Source organism: Ursus maritimus, unplaced genomic scaffold (genome assembly GCF_017311325.1).
Source record: "Ursus maritimus isolate PB19 unplaced genomic scaffold, ASM1731132v1 scaffold_35, whole genome shotgun sequence".
In the NCBI taxonomy this organism is placed as follows: domain Eukaryota; kingdom Metazoa; phylum Chordata; class Mammalia; order Carnivora; family Ursidae; genus Ursus; species Ursus maritimus.
The window spans coordinates 2,253,274-2,274,010 of NW_024426119.1; the positions used below are offsets into that span (position 1 = coordinate 2,253,274).

At 41.1% G+C, this 20,737-nt stretch overlaps 2 long non-coding RNA genes across 2 annotated transcripts in view; both read right to left on the reverse strand.

Annotated features, from left to right (window-relative positions):
* Positions 1 to 7,531: 7,531 nt before the first annotated feature.
* On the reverse strand, positions 7,532 to 14,665 carry LOC103673488. The gene is made up of 3 exons (XR_571416.2): positions 13,908 to 14,665; positions 9,177 to 9,458; positions 7,532 to 8,117 (listed from the first exon to the last, which is right to left on the reverse strand). It is a non-coding gene; the product is annotated as an uncharacterized LOC103673488 (long non-coding RNA).
* Positions 14,666 to 17,258: 2,593 nt separating this feature from the next.
* LOC103673487 overlaps positions 17,259 to 20,737 on the reverse strand; it is a 57,789-nt gene continuing 54,310 nt past the window's right edge. Inside the window, exon 3 of the long non-coding RNA XR_571415.2 lies at positions 17,259 to 18,586. This is a non-coding gene — a long non-coding RNA (uncharacterized LOC103673487). The remainder of the gene's footprint in view (positions 18,587 to 20,737) is intronic.

Here is a 20,737-nt window from a genome sequence, read left to right on the forward strand (position 1 = left end):
ACATTGGCGGTTATAATATACTTATGCAACCAGCTGAATAACACCAACTGAGGCTGAGTTGAAAAGTGCTAATTTTGATAATTTTTACTAGAAATATAATATATGGGAGGTTAGGCATATGTCTTCTGAGTTTTATTTATTTACATATTAGCATGCTAATCAGAGTTTTTAGAGAGCACTTGAGCCTCACAATATTCGTGCAGCAAATCTAAATAGCATAACGCACTTGCTTGTCAAACCAAGATACTTCGTGTCTTAACGCTCCTATTCCGAATCTCCTAAGCCAAGTGGAGATGGGACAAAAGATAGAATAAAAGGAAACAAAGAGCGGAGCTGAGATTTGCCACTGGTGAGCGTGCAAGCATAAGCCAGACTCTTTTAGCTTCAGTTTCCTATTTCATTAAATGGGGGTGGGGTACCTGAGATATGCTTTTTCGCCCCCTACGACTAACTGGAATGTGATTCTGAGCTAGTAAACTCGATTGGCAAGCCAGTACCTAGAACTGAGTTATTCCTTTATATTTATAGTTAAAAGCAAGGACTCCTCTGACCTTACATTTCTATTTCATTATCACCATGTGTCTTACTTTTCTTTCATAGCGAAGCTTCCTAAGAATTGTCTCACTGTTGTCTTTACTTTCCCGTCTTCCCTTAACCTTATAACAATGTGACTTCTATTCTTATGACTTCCATGGATATTACTTTCATAAGGTCACCAATGACTGCCTTCTGGCTAAAACCAAAGAACATTGCTCAGTTATCTCTCAGCAAAATCCAACATTGTCAACCACTTCTCTTCTTGAAACCCTTTTTCCCCCTGGCTTTCAAATATCTGCCTTCCTCCTCCTTGTTGCTTCCTTCCCTGTTTGCCATGGAGCCCTTCTTCTTCTGTTCGCCCTTTACATGTGTTGTCCCACAAAGTTCCCTTCTAGATCCTCTCTTTCTTTCTCTATAAAATCTTTTGGATATCTGATGTATTTGCATGTTTTCAAGTACCATCAACCGCATATGCTGATGGATCCTGTATCTTAATCTTCAGGCCATACTTTTTCTGAGATTAAATCCACATACACAACTGCATCCCAATTATTTCCTCTTGCTTGTCTCACAAACATATCCCCCACCATGTCCAAATAAAACTCATTATCCTTCTGCCCATAGTAGTTCCCTGTATTGGTCATGGAGTCTCCATCCACTCTGTGGCTCAGGCCAGAAGCCTAGACATATTTTTCCTTTCCTTTACCCTCATCTCCCATATTCAACCAACCACGTCTTGTCGATTCTACTTCTTTAGTAGAATCTTCTACCCCTTAAATCCATCTCCATGGCCATTTGCTGAATTAGCCCATCATCGTCTCTCATCTCAGTTACGACAACATTCTCCTCACCAATCTCATTGATCAGCCTTGCTGGCATTCTTCAACTACAGCTGATCTGATCACATCATTTTCCTGATTATAATCGTTCAAGAGGTTTACATTGTCCTCCAGCTTAAGTCCAGACTTTTTACAATTACTTATATGGCCCTTTGTGATGTAGACTCTGCCCACCTCCCTAGCCTCACCTTTCACTCCTCTCCCCACTGTGTTTCCCATACACTCGAATCTTCCTTGAAACAGAGCTGCTTCCAGTGCTCAGATGAGCCCATGCTCTTTCCCACTCTGGGCCCATGGGTACTTGTTATCCTCTCTACTGGAAAACTGCTTTCCGAAGTCTTCACCCATGTCTCTCTCTCTCCACCTCCAAAGAGCCTTCTGTGATCTATGAAGTTCCTGCTAGGTGTACTCCCTGGATGCTCCCCCCATCTTTACCCGATCATCACATTTGCTATGTTGTATTGTAACTGCTTATTTATCAGTATCTCCAACTGCAATAAACTGTGAAAGCAGGGGCCCCATTTGTTTCGTAGGTATCCCCCATTCTTAGCAGAGCCTGGCACATGGTAAGAACATAATCCACAATGTTTACTGAATGAGCAAATATATGGAAATCACATATTAGCCTGTTTAACAAGTGCTTCTCTTTAGCCGGAATTAATAATAGAATATTAGACTATTTTAAAAAAGTATAGGGATTACTATGGGCTATAATATACACCATTGGTTTCTGTCTATATTTGGGAGCCCTGTAACCCACTGAGGGAACCCAGTGGCTTTCATCATGAGAGAAGGGGAAGGAGGGAGGAAAGAATGGTGAGAGAGGCAGACTGGGCAGGACTCTGGGTCCCTAACTTGGCCTTAACCAGAGCAGCTCAGGATTTTTTTTTTTTTTACACATTAGTGTGGCATATTATATTTTATATGGGGAGAAAAAAGGAAGAAAAAAAAAGATACAAAAAGGAGAAAAGCCCTGATGTAAGTAGACTATCAAAACACGTCTTATAAAGATGGTTCTGCAGGTAAGTAAAGAAACCATGAAACTGTTGCTTTAAAAGATGAATGAGGTTGGGGCACCTGGGTGGCACAGCGGTTAAGCGTCTGCCTTCGGCTCAAGGCGTGATCCCGGCGTTATGGGATCGAGCCCCACATCAGGCTCCTCTGCTATGAGCCTGCTTCTTCCTTTCCCACTCCCCCTGCTTGTGTTCCCTCTCTCGCTGGCTGTCTCTATCTCTGTCGAATAAATGAATAAAATCTTAAAAAAAAATAAAAAAAAATAAAAGATGAATGAGGGCAGATATTGTAGTCACTACAGCACAGGATATGCTGGTATGACCAAGAAAGGGTATTGTCCTCTTAAAAACTTTCTTGGTACGATGGGGTTGTGTATCCATGAGTTTATGTCTCAAATCAATTAAATGAAATCATACTACTACCAACTGACATTTGATTATTGACAAGACCGTGAGAATTTTCTTTATCATTACATTCTTTTCTATTTCTTTTCTGTGTGTTTCTTTTGTTTTAGAAAACTGTACCTGCCTACAATAGGACTTTTTGCTGAGTAGATGAGGGGAAACACAGATAATCAGACTTTTAAGAAATTAAATTAAACCCAGCACTAGTAATTTGCATTCTAATCTGCTGCCCCTGCCGATGCATGGACAGGGACTTTGTACCTTCCAGCTCCCTTGGTGAGATTCTGCCTAGATCTTCAGGTCCCACTTTCCCGACATTGGAGATGGCAAGATGTTAGACACAAATATCGCTATTGGGAGAGAAGTTTTAGGAGATAAATAGTCTCTATCATTCATTTGGAAATATTTATTGGGAGTCAGCTATGTGCCAAACACCTGCAACATTTTCTAGTGTTTGGAGATATATGAGTGGAAAAAAATAAAGTTCCTGCTGTTATAAAGCTTATATTGTGATGGGGGAGAGAGAGACAGTAAATAAGAAAACAAATAAACATAATTTTGAAAAGCGATGAAGTGTACGGGTCCAGAAGACTGGGGATTGGCACTCTGGGAGGGCTGCTGTAGTCTCGCGGCCTCTGAGCTGGGCTAAGTGATGGGAAGGAACCAGCCGTGTGAAGAAATGACAGAGCTTTCCAATTGAAAGGAGCAGTGAGAGAAAGTGTCCACCCCACGCCGTTGCCGGTGTTCCTCTAATAGCCGGCACCTGAGGTGTAAGAGAGGAGCGAACCTGGAAGGTCGACTGCCCAGGTTATGTAGGAACATCATGGAAAAACGAGTGAAGAAAGGAAGAGGAGGAGAGTCACACGAGTTCTTTTATAAGAATTTATGTGTTGTGGCAAAATGTCCGTCTTTTCAGTTCAAGATCTAGAAGCAAAGTCATCTTAAAACTGCTGATGAAATCCGCAGTAACAAAAGATGCCCCTAAATATTACAGGAATGTAATCGGAACCTGCGCTCATCTGACTTGGCCACTAGAGGGCAGCATTGCCTATCAAATGTAGCGGAAGGCCGGCGCGGCAGACTGCCGTTCAGAGGCAGCACGTCAATCCCACAAGGGCATCTCTTCTCTCATCTCGGTTTCCCGTTTTTTCCTGGATCTTCCCCATAATCCACCCTTTAACTCTCTGCCTTCCAAGAACACCATCTCGTGCTGGCTAAACCTCTGACGCGTCAGGAAAAGCTGAACCCAGCACACTGAACATGGTCGAAGTTGTTGGGACCCTAGCCCTCGCTCACCGAGGACTCTCTCCGTGGGCGACAGTGGCAGCCTCCGGGGCCTCTGCGGCAGTGGCTGCCTCATTCTGCCCAGCTCTGAAGGACCAGACCCACTGTTTCGGGGGGGCAGGTTACCGTGTTCAGCCTAGGGAGCAAGGAGCTTTGCTCCTTCTGTGTGTTGTTAGGTTGGCTGTCAGCCGGTAGGTTTGGTGGCAGCAGACCTGGCCTCCCTGGGCTCAGGGGCCTTGTCCCCCTCTTTCTGAGCGGCCCCAGCTCTGGCCACCTGTGTGTAAGCTTTAGCTTTATTTTTAAATCGGGGCCTTTTATGAAATAGTATGCAAGAGAACCAGATCAACAAGAGAAAAAAGGAGGAGAAAGAAATGACAAAATGTTACCGGTAGCTACACAGGCAGGGTAAACGTAAGATGTTTACATACGATGTAGGTATTACATGCAAATAAAATGTGAGAACTTCTATTATGGACTGTTTGCTTCCAAAGAGGGATTTTGAGGCACGCATCCCTATGAATGTAATTTATTCCTTCAAGATATGTTTAGTGCACTCCATTTACGTGCTAGGAACCAGGGGTGTCTAGGTGAGCAAGGCAGACATGGGTCATGCTCTTATGCAGCTTCCATTGTAATTAAGTAAGGGTATGAATGAGATCAGAAATCATGTAAGAATGTGTGTGTGTGTGTGTGTGTGTGTGTGTATGTGTGTGTTGGGAGGTGCTTCAGAGCTGGAAGAATCTTAAAGACCATCATCTCCAATATATATCATTTTACGGATGAGGAAATCAGTTCAGAGATATTGCGACTGTGGCGCCTGGGTGGCTCAGTTGGTTAAGTGTCTGCCTTCAGCTCAAGTCATGATCTCAGGGTCCTGGGATGGAGTCCTGAGTTGGGCTTCTCCCTCTCCCTCTGCCTGCCGCCCCTCTGCTTGTGCTCTCTCTCTCTCTGTCAAATACATAAGTAAAATCTTTAAAAAGAAGAGATATTGTGACTGATTCAGAGATGAAACAACGAGCTCATTTGGGGACTAAATTTCCTCTGAACACATTGCACAACATTCTGGGTCACTGCACATTGAGTGCTGATAAAAGGAAGGAGAACTGTCTGGAAAGGGAGACCTCTTTGGGGCCTGGTAATTTAAGGGGGAATGAACATACGGGTTCCTATATCACGGACATGGAGGGACAATGACGCATTCTTCAAATGACTACCGAAAAGTCGTCAGATCTTCATGACATTAAGTCAGGTAGTATTGAGTTGTATTTCAGTGAAGGGATTTCTTTCTGCGGTTAAACTATTATGTGGTCCAAGAATGTAACCTTCTTTAATCTAACTTGACATAATTTAATCTAACTTGACATAGGATAGAACCAAAAGAATCTGGAGAAATGTTTGCCCGTTTTATTTTTATTTTTATTTATTTATTTATTTTTTTATTAAAAAATTTTTTTTAAGATTTTATTTATTTATTTGACAGAGATAGACAGCCAGTGAGAGGGAACACAAGCAGGGGGAGTGGGAGAGGAAGAAGCAGGCTCCCAGCGGAGGAGCCTGATGTGGGGCTCGATCCTGGAACGCCGGGATCACGCCCTGAGCCGAAGGCAGACGCTTAACCGCTGTGCCCCCAGGCGCCCCTGTTTGCCCATTTTAAAATCCAGCACTGAACAGCCACTCAAAATCTTCCGATGACCCTACTCCCCCCACCAGGCTGCTTGATCCAGTCGCCCCCCCCCACCCTTTTTAATGGCATGTTTCTGGGCCCTAAGTTATCTGTCTTGGTGCCTCAATATCCACTTACTATTTATGTAGACTTGTCTTAAAAGAGAGAGATAGAAGGGAATACTACTGGTAAGAGAAAGAAACCGGGAGGTTTGCATGTGTTGTCTGTCTTACTTTTCATTAGAACAGAAACTCCTAAAGCTGGAATTGTGTCTTGGATTTTTGGTTCTGCTGGTAGCACACTGTGCTCAATAAAAATTAACCTATCAATCAACAGGACAGAAAATCCTATCCTGCCAGGAGCAATACCTCCTGTTTGCCCCACAGAAAGCCAATTAGAGTGTTAGGATGTTGAAATGGATACAGAAACGAAGGAAAGTGGGAAAAAAATGCCCCAAAACCTCAAATAAAAAATAAAACCAAATGGAAAAAGAATGGATCACAGTTGAGTATTCAGGGAAAGCTCCTGGCCACTTCAGTTTCTCCCCTTGACAGTCTCTTTCAGCGTGTCCTCCACGTAATGGAAGCTTGACATGGTGGCATGTTGGAGGCACCACTGCCCTCTAGGAGATGCTGCTCAGGGCAGGTGCAGGAGGCACCATCCGTCTGTCCGTCTTCCCAACAGCCCACCCACAGGGCACTCACTGCACGCCCCCCCGCCCCCCGCCATCTTGCCATTTACCTGCCACCACCACCACCCTGGCTCAGCCTCACTTGTTCAGAAAACAAAAGAACAATTCATCCGGTAAGGGACTAATAGGAAGCTAGAGAGAGAGAGAGAGAGAGACAGTGCTGTTGACTTCAGAGAAGCAAGGGAAGGAAAGTGAGACAGGCAGACTGGGATTCTTTCTGTCATCAACCCTCCCGAAAATTGATTAAAGCCATGAAGCCTTTCTTCCGAACACAAACATATGCATGTGCACACACAATTTTGCATATAATTTCATGAATCTTCCTTACACACAAACATACCTTTTGTCTTAAAAACTTAAACTCTAGAAGCTATAACTTTCCAAATCTTACTAATAACCAAGAAATTCTGAAAACTCTTTAATCATGGCAACTTTTTTATATTAAAGGATTTTCTTTTTCTAATTGTTGTTTTGTTTGTTTCAAATGCATTCAGTTTTAGAAGCGATTCCTTGAATAAAAAGAGTGATCAAGGTGGATAGTTACAAGGATAAGAACACTTGTTTCTTCTCGTGTGGCGAAGTACACCTTATCTGAGGCGTCCACATACTCATTTACCTAACAGTAATTTTGTTTAGAAGAAAAAAGGCTTTATTTCATTAGCAAATTCTAGGGGGGGCTCAAATCACCTGATAGTTGACTATTCAGCACTCCTTCAGGTAAACATGAGGCTCACTCCGACCTCTTCTGGAAGGCAGGTCTAGGGCCATTGACTTCTCTGCCTTTTGAAACCACACAGCGAAGAGGTTGGTACCCGAGGAGGGAGCACTGAGGTGGCAGTGCCTGGACCGCCCACAGCCAGAGACAGGGGAGAAAGTGTCTTCATCTGCCCTCTCAGTGAGTGGGGGAGCAGAGGGGGCAGCGGTAACAGCCGGCAAAGAGAAAATGTGGGAGGAAGTGAGGGGAAATCAATAACACAGAGTGAAAAAATAATGTGCTCTCCACGCCATAAAGGAAAATCATGATGAAGGCCCAAGTTAACTCCCATAATGCTTTCAAGGATCAGAGAAATGACACTGTCAAAATACAACATTAGTTTTCTGAAGCCCACAGGCTGAATTTTATTTATTTAAAGTTAACTCCCATTTTAATACCAAAAAAAAAGATAGCATATTCTACATCAAAGGGAGAGAAACTTTTCCTAATGTATCCATTTCTCTTCTGAAGTACACAAGCTGTCGCCATATCATGCTTTGTGGTGTTTTCTCAACTGTGCCGGCTTTTCTTTGCATCAGGAAATGCACAGTCAACAGACTCAAGCCGGGGGCTGCTGGTTCTCCATGCCAAAATGGCAATTGTTTGATTTTGTGAGTGTTTTTAAATGCATTGTTAGTTTTAACTAAGATGAATGTATGCTGCATGAATGATGTTTCAAAGCAGGAGAGAGAGAGAGAATGAGAATCAGACAGAGAGCTGAAATCAGTCCTCCATCCGCTGTGTAAAAGTGTGAACCGCAGCTTGTCGAGAGGATTGGGCTGGGGTAGCTTCTGGGGGATAACTCAGTTTTCTGTAGTGGTCATTTCATTCCCCTTGGGAGTTCCGTTGATGGTCGCCTGGGTCTGGTCAGATCTTGACCTCTTGCTGAGGACAGCGCTTCCTACAAGCTTTCTGGATATTGTTTCCATAGCTGTGAGAATAGACCAAAATTACTGTCCTCGATCGCTGGTCTTCTCACTGTTCGTCGGATACACTTTGCTTATCTCTGAGTCTGAACATTAGCTAGTTTTCTGTGTGCACAGAAGTCGATCTTAGTAGAATAGAGTGGGTAAGACCGTGAACTCCGCAATCTGACAGCCTGGCTCCAATCCCTGGCCTGACGTGTACTAACTACGTGATAAATTCCTTTACATCCCCATGCTTTAGTTTCCTCATCTGGAGATGGGAATAAGATTAGCTCCTTCGGGGGATGTAGGATGAGTAAAGAAGCAATACGCGAACCTCGTTTAGAACAGTACCCAGGCAGTAAGTGTTTAGTCCTCCTAGCAAGTTCTTTATCATAGAGTGTTCTGGTGATGTGATTTTTGTTATTTTTCTCATACTAGCAGTACGGCTTTTTTCTCTGCAGAACCACCTCTTCCCTAATCTTGTTCCGATGTGGGTTAGAATGGGCTGACCCCACCTGCTTCTGTTCCACGGTGGAGACAGAATCCAGACCTGGTCAATTAGTTAATTCCATCCTCCTTGCTACAGTGACTGACTCAGGGATGGGACAATGATATAAGTTGGTCCAGTCAGAGTAAATCACAGGAGTTTCCTTGGAACTTAGGGAAGAGAAGTTGTCTTTTGTGTTGGTTGGTTAATGGGGTAAACTGTAAGCCTGGCAGCTATCGGATGGAGTCGGTAGTCTGAGGCAAAAGCCAGTGCAGGGAAAGCAGAGCCAGGGGAGGAAGAGAAATCAATTCAAATGATAGGACCCCATGACTCCAGCCATGTGGAAGCCCCGGGACCGCTCCTGCATGAGTCTGTTTGTTCTGGGCTTCTGTTCTTGGTAGTTGAAGGAGCCATCACTAATCAGGCTCGCACAAGGTACCATCTCTCTCTTCTACGTATTCAATTCAGATCCTTTCTTTGGGAAACAGTGCAGAGCTCACCTCTTCTGGAAGTTATGCCTTTTTTCCTAAGTTCCCACAGCACTTACTATCTGTGCCATATATTCAATACTTATTACCCACATTAGAAAGTTTACCTCTGCAAATGCATTTACTGCATCTCTCCAATTCCGTGGACTGGTTCCATGTTCTACTCTTCGGCGATGGCCATAACCACTATCACATCCGGTATTTTGCATCAAGTTGACCAAATATGTATTATTTGAATTTCTTTTAGCTTCTCATACCCATCAGAAGTGGACTCTGTGCCTCAGTACACAAAGGAAGGTGAGCATAGGAAAATATGAAGTAAACTGGAGATGGGGAGAAAAGGGTTGTTCCACGTAGAAAATTTCAAGGGAAGTGTCCAGCCCCTTGTCCTGTGTGAAGAGCAACAGTGGAATGTGAACTTGATTCTATGCTTCCCACGTGTCTATAAGCTTCTTAGCATACGGACTGGCTCTATGTTTTAAATGCTGTTCCTAGTACTTTACACAGTACCTGACATTTATTGTAGGTGGTCAATAAGTATTTATTGAATGAATACTGCATTGCAGTTACAGTGCAGGGGGCTCAGCTCAATCGCCTAACCTTTAGGAACATGGAAAGGAAATGAAGTAAGAAAGGAATTGCTGGTTCTATGAAGCCAACACCTTCCTCCCATTATTTTGAGCCCTTTCTACCATCACCTCATTTCTCCAAATCACAAGAATAAATAAAGCCATTCCTTAGGTTGACAGATGAGGTGTAATGACAATAGCATGTTTGGAATTTCTTGGTCTGTGAGAAAAGTGGTATGAATTCCAGACCCAACAAGGAAAGGCTTATACCATCATCAGAATGAGTGAGTGGCGGGGTCTGAAAGCTGACTCAGATTTAGAAAAAGGCACGGCATTGGAATGTTCAATCTACACGCAAACAATTCTGGGTTTGAATCCGTTTTCTTATCTTCGGTAACATTAGGTAGCATTAGTTCTAGAGCTGCTTTGTGCATTGTAAATCGATGAAAATGCAAACCACTTTTCCTTTAAACTACTTGATTCTCTCCTACAGAAAGTATTAATACAATTGTCATCCCCTGTTCTTTTTTTTTTAAGATTTTATTTATTTATTCGACAGAGACAGAGATAGCCAGCGAGAGAGGGAGCACAAGCAGGGGGAGTGGGAGAGGAAGAAGCAGGCTCCCAGCGGAGGAGCCTGATGTGGGGCTCGATCCCAGAACGCCGGGATCACGCCCTGAGCCGAAGGCAGACGCTTAACCGCTGTGCCACCCAGGCGCCCGTCATCCCCTGTTCTAATGCAACATTTTCCATTCATTCATTCATTCATTCATTCATTCATTATTCACAGGTCAAAATGATCATTCTAAAAATTATTTTCATTATGTCTATACTCTTGTCAAAAATTTCAGTTGCTCCTACAGCATAAAATCCAACCTAAACCAGATAGCTGAGGCCTTCAGTAATTTGACCCAACCCATCTTTCCACGTGCAAACTTTCCCACTGCTCCCTCATTCACAACTCTCTTGGACGTAGACCCTTGTCTACTTAACTGTTGCCTCTCACTGGCTTCTCACTTTTGGACTTCTGAATCTGTCTATTCAAGCATGTGCTTTCGTTTAAGTGATATTCTTTATGTTCTTTAACATTCCAACTGAAGATGAGCTTTCCTTCCTTAATTCCTAGAGTATTTTATGGTCTATATCACTTGTTCCTTTTATGACCTCAGATTATTATCATTTCACGTGAACGTGTCTTATGTTCTTTACTACGAACTCCTTAAGGGCAGAGATCACATCTTGGGCTTCTTTGCATTTTGCTTTACATATCATACGGCTTATTTCAGAGATTAGTACGGTAATAACTTAGGTGATACATGGCTAAGGCCTTTCACTGTTCATACCTGGGGAGGTTTTGTCCTTTTTCAGTTAGTAATGCCAATTACCAGAAATTTTCCAAATTTGTAAACATTGCCCATGAATGGAATTAATTAGAATTTCTTCCCAACTTTTCTGTTTTTACAAAGGTCTTAATCTACTAAGAGCACTACAAAGCAATAAGAAAAACACCAAATATACACGAGAAAATTGGGAATGGGGTATGCATAAGCTAATGAAAGACTACTGAAATATGAAAAGATGCACATCTTTACCTCATGAAGGGCAAATTACAATGAAATTCCCTCTTTGACTTTTGAGACCAATAATGATTAAAAATTTAAAATTGCCAATGACTAGTGTGAGCCAGGGTGTGAGGAAATAGGAACATGCATATACTCGGGAGTACAGTTTGGTATAAGTATTTGAAGGGCCAGTTAGCAATATACACGAACATTTTAGATTTACCTAATCTTAGAGCCAAGAAGTCCACTTTTAAGAATTCTCCCTACAGATATAAGCATATAAATGCACAAACACATCTATGTGTTAAAAGATGTTCCGTTGCAGTATTATGTACAATAACAATAGACCTCTTAACTCTTCAATAGGGATTAACTCAGAGTCAAGTACCAAGCTATGGTGGGGCTGGGACTTGAATCCAGGCAGGTTAACTCTATGCTTACACATGGAAGGCTTTATTACTGCCAACTGAACTTACTGAGAACTCTTCTCTTAGGAGCTCAAAATCTTCTGTAGACATTGTTCTGGTTTTTGGCCAGAGCTAAGATTAGTTAGGAATAAGTAATAAACACACTACAGTCATTAAACAAGTCAGCAATAGAGACAAGACTAGAATTCTTATCTTCTTGACTCTCAATCCAAAAAGCACTCTGCCATTTCTCATCTGTTTTGAGTTGACATACATATATTTAACTTGGTGACAGTGTCGGCAAAAAGAAAAAAAATTGTTCTAATGAATCTTTCAAGGTGTTCTGATAGTTTCTCTGTTTTGAAGTATATCTGATGAATGATTTATGTGTTAGATTTATTAAAAACACATCCATTACTTTGGGGCCTTGGGTAGATACTTAAAGGAAGAATGTGGCATATTCAACCCAGCAGTTAAGATTACCCATAAATAGCTAAGGGATAGACCCATCAGGGGATGTCAGATCGAAAAGATGCTCTGAGAAGGTGAATGGATGGGCGCCTGGGTGGCTCAGTCAGTTAAGCATCTGCCTTTGGTTCAGGTCATGATCTCCGGGTCCTGGGATTGAGCCCTGCGTCGGGCCCTCGGCTCAGCGGCCAGTCCACTTCTCCCTCTCCCTCCCTCTCTGATCTCTCTCCCTTTCACTCTCTCTCAAATAAATAAATAACATCTAAAAAGAAAGAAAGAAAGAAAGAAAGAAAGAAAGAAAGAAAGAAAGAAAGAAAGAAAGTGAGTGGACTTGGCCCCTCTAACTCAAGATGCAGGAGCAGAACCACCACAGAAAATAAGTTTTGCTTTCATTCCCTGTGGCTCAAAATTTCAAATTTTTTTGTAAAGATAGGCAACTGATTCTTCTTTTTGGTTCGACCTACCAAACTCCCATTACATTTGGACAAAAATGCAGTTCTCAAACTAGGATGCAAACACAAGTGCCAGTGTGCCCAATGAACTTAGGACAATGAATGATCAAAAATACAAAGATCTTTCACCACCAACATTGGGTACACAGACACACAATTCCTTTTAGGAAATTGGAAAGGGCACTAGATGGGCAGAACATAAGGGTGTGGTTCACTCTCCCTGTCTCTATTTTCTAATTTAATTTTAGGACATGGCAGAAATATTCTAGAGTTTGGAAGAGAACAAAGTAAAAGGGTTGCAAGAGTGCAAGATTTCAAGATTCATCTCTGAAAGCTAGGTTAATATATCAAACTGGATTAGTCTGCCAAAAATATGAAAATATAAAAACATCATAAATGAGTCAGTTGTCCATGGCTATAATCTATTTGCCTGAAGCCAGATGTACTTATGATAGGAAAAACAGGTGGCTTTAAAATAGCTGGAAAACGTTAAGCACTTATATAAGATAACGGATTTTTTTTTTTTGAAGTATCAAATGGGTTGGTATCTTATTAGGGTATTCAGTTTAAAAGAAGTGGCTATGATTTAACTGGGACGAATGATAAGTTTTCCCATTTTAGGATTTCAGTGTTCATTTAGGGAACTATAATACCATATAGTACAAACCCTTTATTAAATCAATGCATTCATTATCTGAAATAAAATTTGATTCAATCACTGTATTTTGATAGACTAGACTATTGCACACCGGTAGGAGATAATGGATCGAAGAGAGTGTCCTTGAAGGAGAGAAGCTCCGACCTCTTTTCTTTACACATTCCCAGGAGACAGTCAGTTTCCAACACCGTCAAGACTTCAGAAAGCTGCAAGGGACTGTGAGCCAGCTCTATGTGGTATAACAAATCAGCACACGAACCAGCTAACCATGTAACTGGTGAGAGGAAGGAATGAAATCATTCCTGCTTAAAATCTCTCCATGTCATCTTTTCACCTACTTAGGGCGATTGGCTTAGCTGGCTTTATGGCCAACTCAGCCATGTGTATGGTCAGGACTCACTAGAAGCCATCATCAAAGTTAGTAAATCTGTTTCTGCTCTCTACCAGCTCTGCTCACTTAGCCTGATCTGTCCATCTGTCTCACGGCCCCACAATTAGAGGAAGAGCAGGGAGAGCTCTTGAGGGAGACGGGAGAGAAGATGAGACCTAGTAGGCAGATGTGCACACACACCGCACAGACCCAGGAAAAAAAGTACCTAGAGGTGTTGTCATAGCCTGATACACATAAGTGAGAGAGAAATCAAGGCTCATTTTAAAAAATGCTCATTTCCCCATAACTGCTTACAACTTGATTTGTGCATTGCAAGAGGCTTCTAACATACCTTTGTGTTTTGTGTGCTGCAATAGTCATCAGCATAGACTAATTCCGACACAATCGCTACATCCTAAATTCTTCTGGCGAGAGGGCACACTTGATGAAATCAAGGAAACAATAAAATTAGTCCACACATGTTCTTTAAAAGATTCTAGAAACAAAAATCAAATATATATTTATGTACCCCAAGATCAAAACTTTGCTAGTTGAATATTGACTGTCTAATGACAAAAATTTCTTAAATTTCAAATCTTAAATGCATTCATTCCCCTCCATACAGTGTCCCGGGTTTCTTGCAGTCATGATCTGGATACATACGTCGCCACAAAGATCTCTGGGAAATGCTTTTTGGCAGCGGGCACAGGAAATTATAATGGAAAACACTCACTAGTACAAATTGTGTAAAAAGATGGTTATGCTACTTCCTGAACATTTAGTAGCTATTTGCAATTATTTACACACATAAGTCACATCACCATGTCGATATAAAATGTTTCTGTTAAAATCCTGAGGATGTGACAGGGAGAAGAGAGGAGAGAAAAAAGAACCAGTGGCTTGGGCAGGGCAGAGCCAGCAGCCACTCACCCTCCCCAAAACATTTCAAAAACTATCCTTCTCATAGGTATGACTTCAAATTTTTCCACCTCATAAAAGGAAAGGAGATAATTCTTGACTGGAGAGGAGTTTTCTTATGACCATGTCTTGAACTTTTTTCTTTCTTTCTTTCTTTCTTTCTTTCTTTCTTTCTTTCTTTCTTTCTTTCTTTCTTTTTCTTTCTTTTCTTTCTTTCTTTCTTTCTTTCTTTCTTTCTTTCTTTCTTTCTTCTTTCTTTCTTTCTTTCTTTCTTTCTTTCTTTCTTTCTTCTTTCGAGCATGAGTGGGGGAAGAGGGAGAGGGAGAGAGAGAATCTTAAGCAGACTCTGAGCTCAGGGCAGAGCCCAACATGGGGCTCAATTTTATAACCCTGAGATCATGACCTGAGCCAAAATCAAGAGTCAGGAGCTTAACCAACTGAGCCACCCAGGCACCCTTATTTCCCCACTTTCCAACACATGAGTGAAAAGAGGACGGGGACAGTGACTGCCCTTCTGAAGATAGGTAGGTCTGAGGTTGGCCCAGCTCCACATCCAGATCACGGTCAATGTCACATGCACCACGTCTTCCACCTGGAGCTCAAATGCACTGCTGAAATGCATTGGGTTGCATGTGAACGCTTTTTCTGGGCATGGCACGAGAATGATTTATGAGGGAGGAGACAGAAATGGCTGAGATCTGCAAAACACAGTGTCTTCCTACCACTTAAGAATCCCTGCTCACCCCTGACTAACACAGAAACAAGGGAAATTTGCAGGATTCAAAAGAGACTCTTAGTCAACAGACTGCAGAACACACAATGCTCCCTACTTTGGCCTGGGATTAAGACCCTTTTGAAAAGAGCACTTTTCTTCACATGAAAGGAACCATTCACGTCAGATGGGTGTTTCCCAGGTCCTGGGGTCAGAATGTAGGCTGATATATTAGGTAGCAAGTACCTGACTCCCTTTTTAACTAGGCCAGCATTTGTTCAGTTGAAGTGGCTCATACATGCATATTTAAATCCCTTAGTCTTTTGCTAACTACAAAACTCCCCCCGAAAGTACTACATTGTTTACTTGTCTTCTCGGTGCTAGAAAAGAGGTAGCTTTTCTATTTTCTTCTTATACTGACATTAGGGCTTGGCTTTTGACAATTTAAACTCACTAACGAATGCTAGAATTTTGAAGTATTGTTTTTACTCAGTCCTTAAGGAAAAAAGCCCCTTTTCCAAAATAAATAGGCTTCAGGTCTAGACTGGGGAAGCCTTGGCATAGAAGAGCTGTCTTTCAAAGCTCACAAAATATGCAGAGGTACAGAGTGGTTTAGTTACTGTTTGAGGGGGTAAATGAGATCACGGATATTGGCGTGGGCTGAACTGTGTCCCCCACTCCTGCCCCTTTCATATGTCGAAGCCTTAACCTTCAGTACCTTAGAATATGCCTGCATTTGGAGATAGGGCCTTAAAAGAGATAATGGAGGTAAAATGAAGTCATATGAATGGGCCTTAATCCAATATGACTGGTGCATTTATAAGAAGAGATTAGAACACAGACAATATAGACTGAGGGGCAATCATGTGAGGAGGTGAGAAGATGGCCATCTACAAGCCAAGGAGAGAGGCCTCAGAAGAAACCAACCTGCTGACACCTTGATCTTGGACTTCTAGCCTCCAGAACTGTAAGAAAATGAATTTCTGCTAAGGCACCCGGTCTAGGGTATTTTGTTATGGCAACTCTAGAAAACTAATGTAGATTTGAAGGTGCCTGGAGTATTTTACAAATGCTAGCTATCATCATTATTATTAGGAGGGGTATCGGGGCAGAGCCAGGGCGTGGAAACCAGCCTGGACATACAGAATTAGCACCTATCAATAAAAATGTAGTAAATGCTGACTATGCCCTTGGTATACGGAGATGACTGAGATAGGCTATTTGACCTGTAGCAACTGTCAACATGACAAGGAAGATACTGAAAGAGCTCGAGAGGCTCAGGGAGAAGGCAGTTACTTCTGCTTGTTGGGTGTGGTGAGTGGAGGTGGGGGACAGGAGAGTTTACAAAGATGTCATGAAAACAGAGTGGCATTTAGAGACTCAAAGCCTGATTAAGACTTTGCCAGGCAGATGCGGTAGGGGCAGAGGAGGAAACATAATCAAGGGCACTCACGTGGGAAGGTGTGCTGTGTCTCTAGGAAAAAGCCCATGGTGTGATGGCGGGACGGAAAACACAGGGAAAGTGCTGGGAGGTGAGTCTTACAGAGAGGCTTGGCGTCAACTTGTAGAGGACCTTGAGTGCTGTGTGAAGCAATTTGGGTGCTATATGTAAGCAACAGTGAAGACAAATATGTTGCTCTTTTTGTTCTCTCAACATTTCTTTACTTTCTGCTGTGATCTGTTTTTCTTGCATTCATTGCACACCGTCACCCAGACTTCAGGAGTCTCCTCTCTCCCAGTCCACCAGGTTCCATCAGCCAAACTGCTCCTTAAAAGCCATCTTTTCTAGAGGCTTAAGTGATTTTTCCACTGATGCCCATCCTTGAAAGGTAAGCGGTAGCCTGGATGTCCTAGACCCTGAGCAACCTTTGCCACCAATTTGATGGATCTTTTAGGGCAAGTCATTTTTGCAATTTTGTTAAGAACTGACAACAGTGATCACTCACAGAGATCAGCCGAAGTGTGCTGAGGTCTCAAAAAAGATTTATTGACTGGGTGAATAGAATGTGTCCAAAAGCTGATGTATACCCCATTCTCTGGCCTGACCATTCTCTCTTTCCCTTGTCTTTTTTTTTTTTTTTTGTATCTGAATTAAAATAACATCTATCAATTATGGAACATGGCCAAACAGTTAAAGACACGTTACGAGATTAATTGGAAATGCATGCCGTTCCTTGGAGAAATTTCAAGAGGAACCTTTACTGACTCATGCTTATATATCACAGGGAAAAATGAAAGTCACATTCACCCTTTATTCAAAATAGTCCTCATCACATATACTCAAATAGCTGTGCAGAACTTTTTGACTATGGTGGGAAAGCTGAAGGACACTGCAAAATATGCATCTGAACAATTAGGTGGTGGAAGAATGGGCTAAATATCTGCAAAGGCAGAAATAGTCTTTCATCACCACATTTTCTGCTCACATACTGACTTGTAAATTAGAAGTAAATATACATGCCTCTGATGTCTACCTCTATCTGCAGGACACTAATAAAAAGCTTCCATTTTGATCAAGTTAGTTTTTGTGTTCTCAGAATTCACAGATCCCTGTGAATTCTCACAGATTTTTAAAAAAATTATAATCTAATTTTAATTATGGAAAGACAATTCTTCGAGCAGCAGTCTAAAGGAAGTGATTGAAAATAAGAGCTCTGGTATCAGATGACCTTGGTTCAAGTTCTGGTTCTTTAGTTTGTAATGTCCCTGTCCAAGTCATTTCAATCTCTTTGCACCTTTGAGGATTGCTGTGAGTATTAAATGAAATAATCTGGGTAAAATGCATTCTTAGCACAATAGTGGATGGATACAACAATCTGTGATCTAGAAAAGAGCATTCTCTGCTAAACGCTGGGCCTTAAAAGTGAGTTGACAAGGGAAGCCGTATAGAATGCCAGGTACGGTTCTCATCCACAGCTACAATTTCTCTGGTCAGTGGATGAGCAATGATGGTGCTGATGTAATTGGTAAACCACAACCAGAAAAATCAGTCCTTTTACATTTCAAATGGCTCAGAAGAGGCTGACTTACAGAGCTGCAGCAGGCAGCTAACAATTCAGGGAATTTGTGTTAATAGGAAATATTTTTGAACCCTTGAAGCAAAACACATGTTTATAGTTAAGTAGAAGAGTGGATTTGGGGTCTTACCGCTTAACTGTGAACTTCAGTATTAAAATCCTTAGGCCAGTTTTGCACCAGTAAGACAAAGACATTTCCGAATGGTGCTGAGGACAGTTCGTGTAAAAGCTTGCTCCTCAAGCAGGATGGTGGAATGTTTGAGGGTCTAGGTGCTAAGCCAGCCTGCCACATGGATCATTTCTCCTTGGGGTAAATGGGTCATGGGTCCCAAACCAGTATGGGTAACATCTTGTTCATCTCTGCTTCCAGCAGTGTCTGGAACTCTAAAATGCAAAAAGAGAAAAGCGATGAGTGTTCACTGTTGACCTTGCACAGAGAAGGTACACAATCAATAACTGTTGAATACATTTATCTACCCCTGCAAAGTCAGTTTCTTTGGGGGTGGAATAGGGATAAAGACTCTTGTATCTTGTACAGGTCTGACAGCCAGCTTGCATCCATTGTGTCTGGTTCTGTGGCATGTTTTGCCTGAGGAGTTCTCCATTATCACACCAAATGGAACTAATGTTAAAATATTAGGTCTCCAACTTTCTGGTTTGTAATCTTAGCAGAAATTCTGCTTGTAACATGATTGAAATGAAAATGCCTTTCTCAAGATCTGGAAGTGATGTTCAGGTTGAAGTTACTGAAAATAAAACACAGGAAAGCAACCCTAAAGAAACATTTAGACAATATCTACTGATGATACAAATCAGCATTATCATTTGTTGTTAGTTTGGCAATGTCAATCACCGAAGTGAGGCATGAGCTACTGTACATTATAAATATGGGAATGGGAGAAATATTAAGTATATGTTTTTATTAATAAAAAATAAAAGCACAGGGAGAAAACAAAAATATTTGCAAATATCATCCAACTTCTAAGTACAGTAAAAATTTCTCATATGGGAGAGTTTCCTTTCTAAACTGAGAAATTCTCTTGTAACTAAAACTGTCACGAAGCTGCCACATTAGACTAATGACCTTTAGTTATAATTGGATAATTGAATTTTAAATTGTCAAGAAAATGGAACTAAAATTCATAAAACTTGCCAAAAGAATAACTCTTTGATACACATTTGACAATCTGAAAAATACCACATTTTAAGAGAAATGAACCTGCTATTGCATTATCCAAGGGCAAAGCAAGCACTTGAATGTTCCTTTCCCCCCGATGACCTCAGGATTAAAAAATGGCTCAGCTGCTTTTGTTGAATTTGTGGTGCATTTGCTTTAAGTCTCCTTTAGAGTAACATTTTATCAGTTAAGATTTTTACATGAGTCCTGTACCTCATATAAGGATCATTTATAGCTAACTTCTTACTGTAATGACATTTCATGATATACTCACAATGATGCCCAATCTCCAATCATTAATTAAGAGTACAGAGGAACTAAGCACATTATTTAACTGGATAGAAATTGTAATGCATAGGAATTAAATATTTGGAACGCCTGTGGATTAAAAAAGACTATCCGTTCCTGAATTTATTCCACACTGAAAATTGTTGACACTAGAGGCAAGTATTGACAGAGTAGGGCTGATCAATATTGAACCTTAAGGGTCAAAGGACTTCATGCTTAGTGTAATAAGCAACTTAGTTACGGTATTACAGTGTTTCAGTGTAGTAACAGTTATTAAGGGTCAGGCAAGGTTTCTTTGATAAACTCTAATTTAGGGAGGCTTGCACAGTTCCAGAGTATCCAAAGGCATAAGATAGTGTGATTGAAGCAAGACGATGGTTTGGAAATAAATAAAGAGAAAGTGAGTCATTACATTCAAAGTTGAGGAATTAGATTATTGTCACTCTCCACATTCAAATCCCATCTTTTCTTACCATCCCCACAGAACTTTTATGAAATCTCTAAACCTAGGAAGCTTTAGATGAGAGGTAAATCTCTTTTAAGTTTTTAAATGGCTTGAAATCTTTATTTTTGAAAATTATCTAGCACATTCAAGAAGGCTATAAATTATAAATACTACCTAAGGGAGCTCTGTACCTATTCAACCAGATATGGTTCAATGAAATCTCAGAAACACCCTCTACACTTTCTCCTTAGTTGTGTGTAGAACATTAGTACCATATGGAAATCATTATTCTTCACTCAAACATACTTGATCGTATTGGCCTACTGAATTGCTTAAGGTTTGGTTTTCTAGCAAATCTGACTTTTAATGTAACTAAGAAATCGCTTTTAATTATCTACCTTAAAATTTGTGTTGGACACATTGGATTTGAACTTCGAAAAAAGCAAGCAATAACGTAAATATATGCAAAATTTTTTATAATAGTAAAATGATGATGACATAAATAGATAATTACATAGAAACAATATGTATTTCCTGGCCTGGCATTTAACAACATACTTTATTTCCTTATTGTCATTTTCTTAAATTAATGTAAAACTTGAAAATGAACATGGAAAAGTTTAGG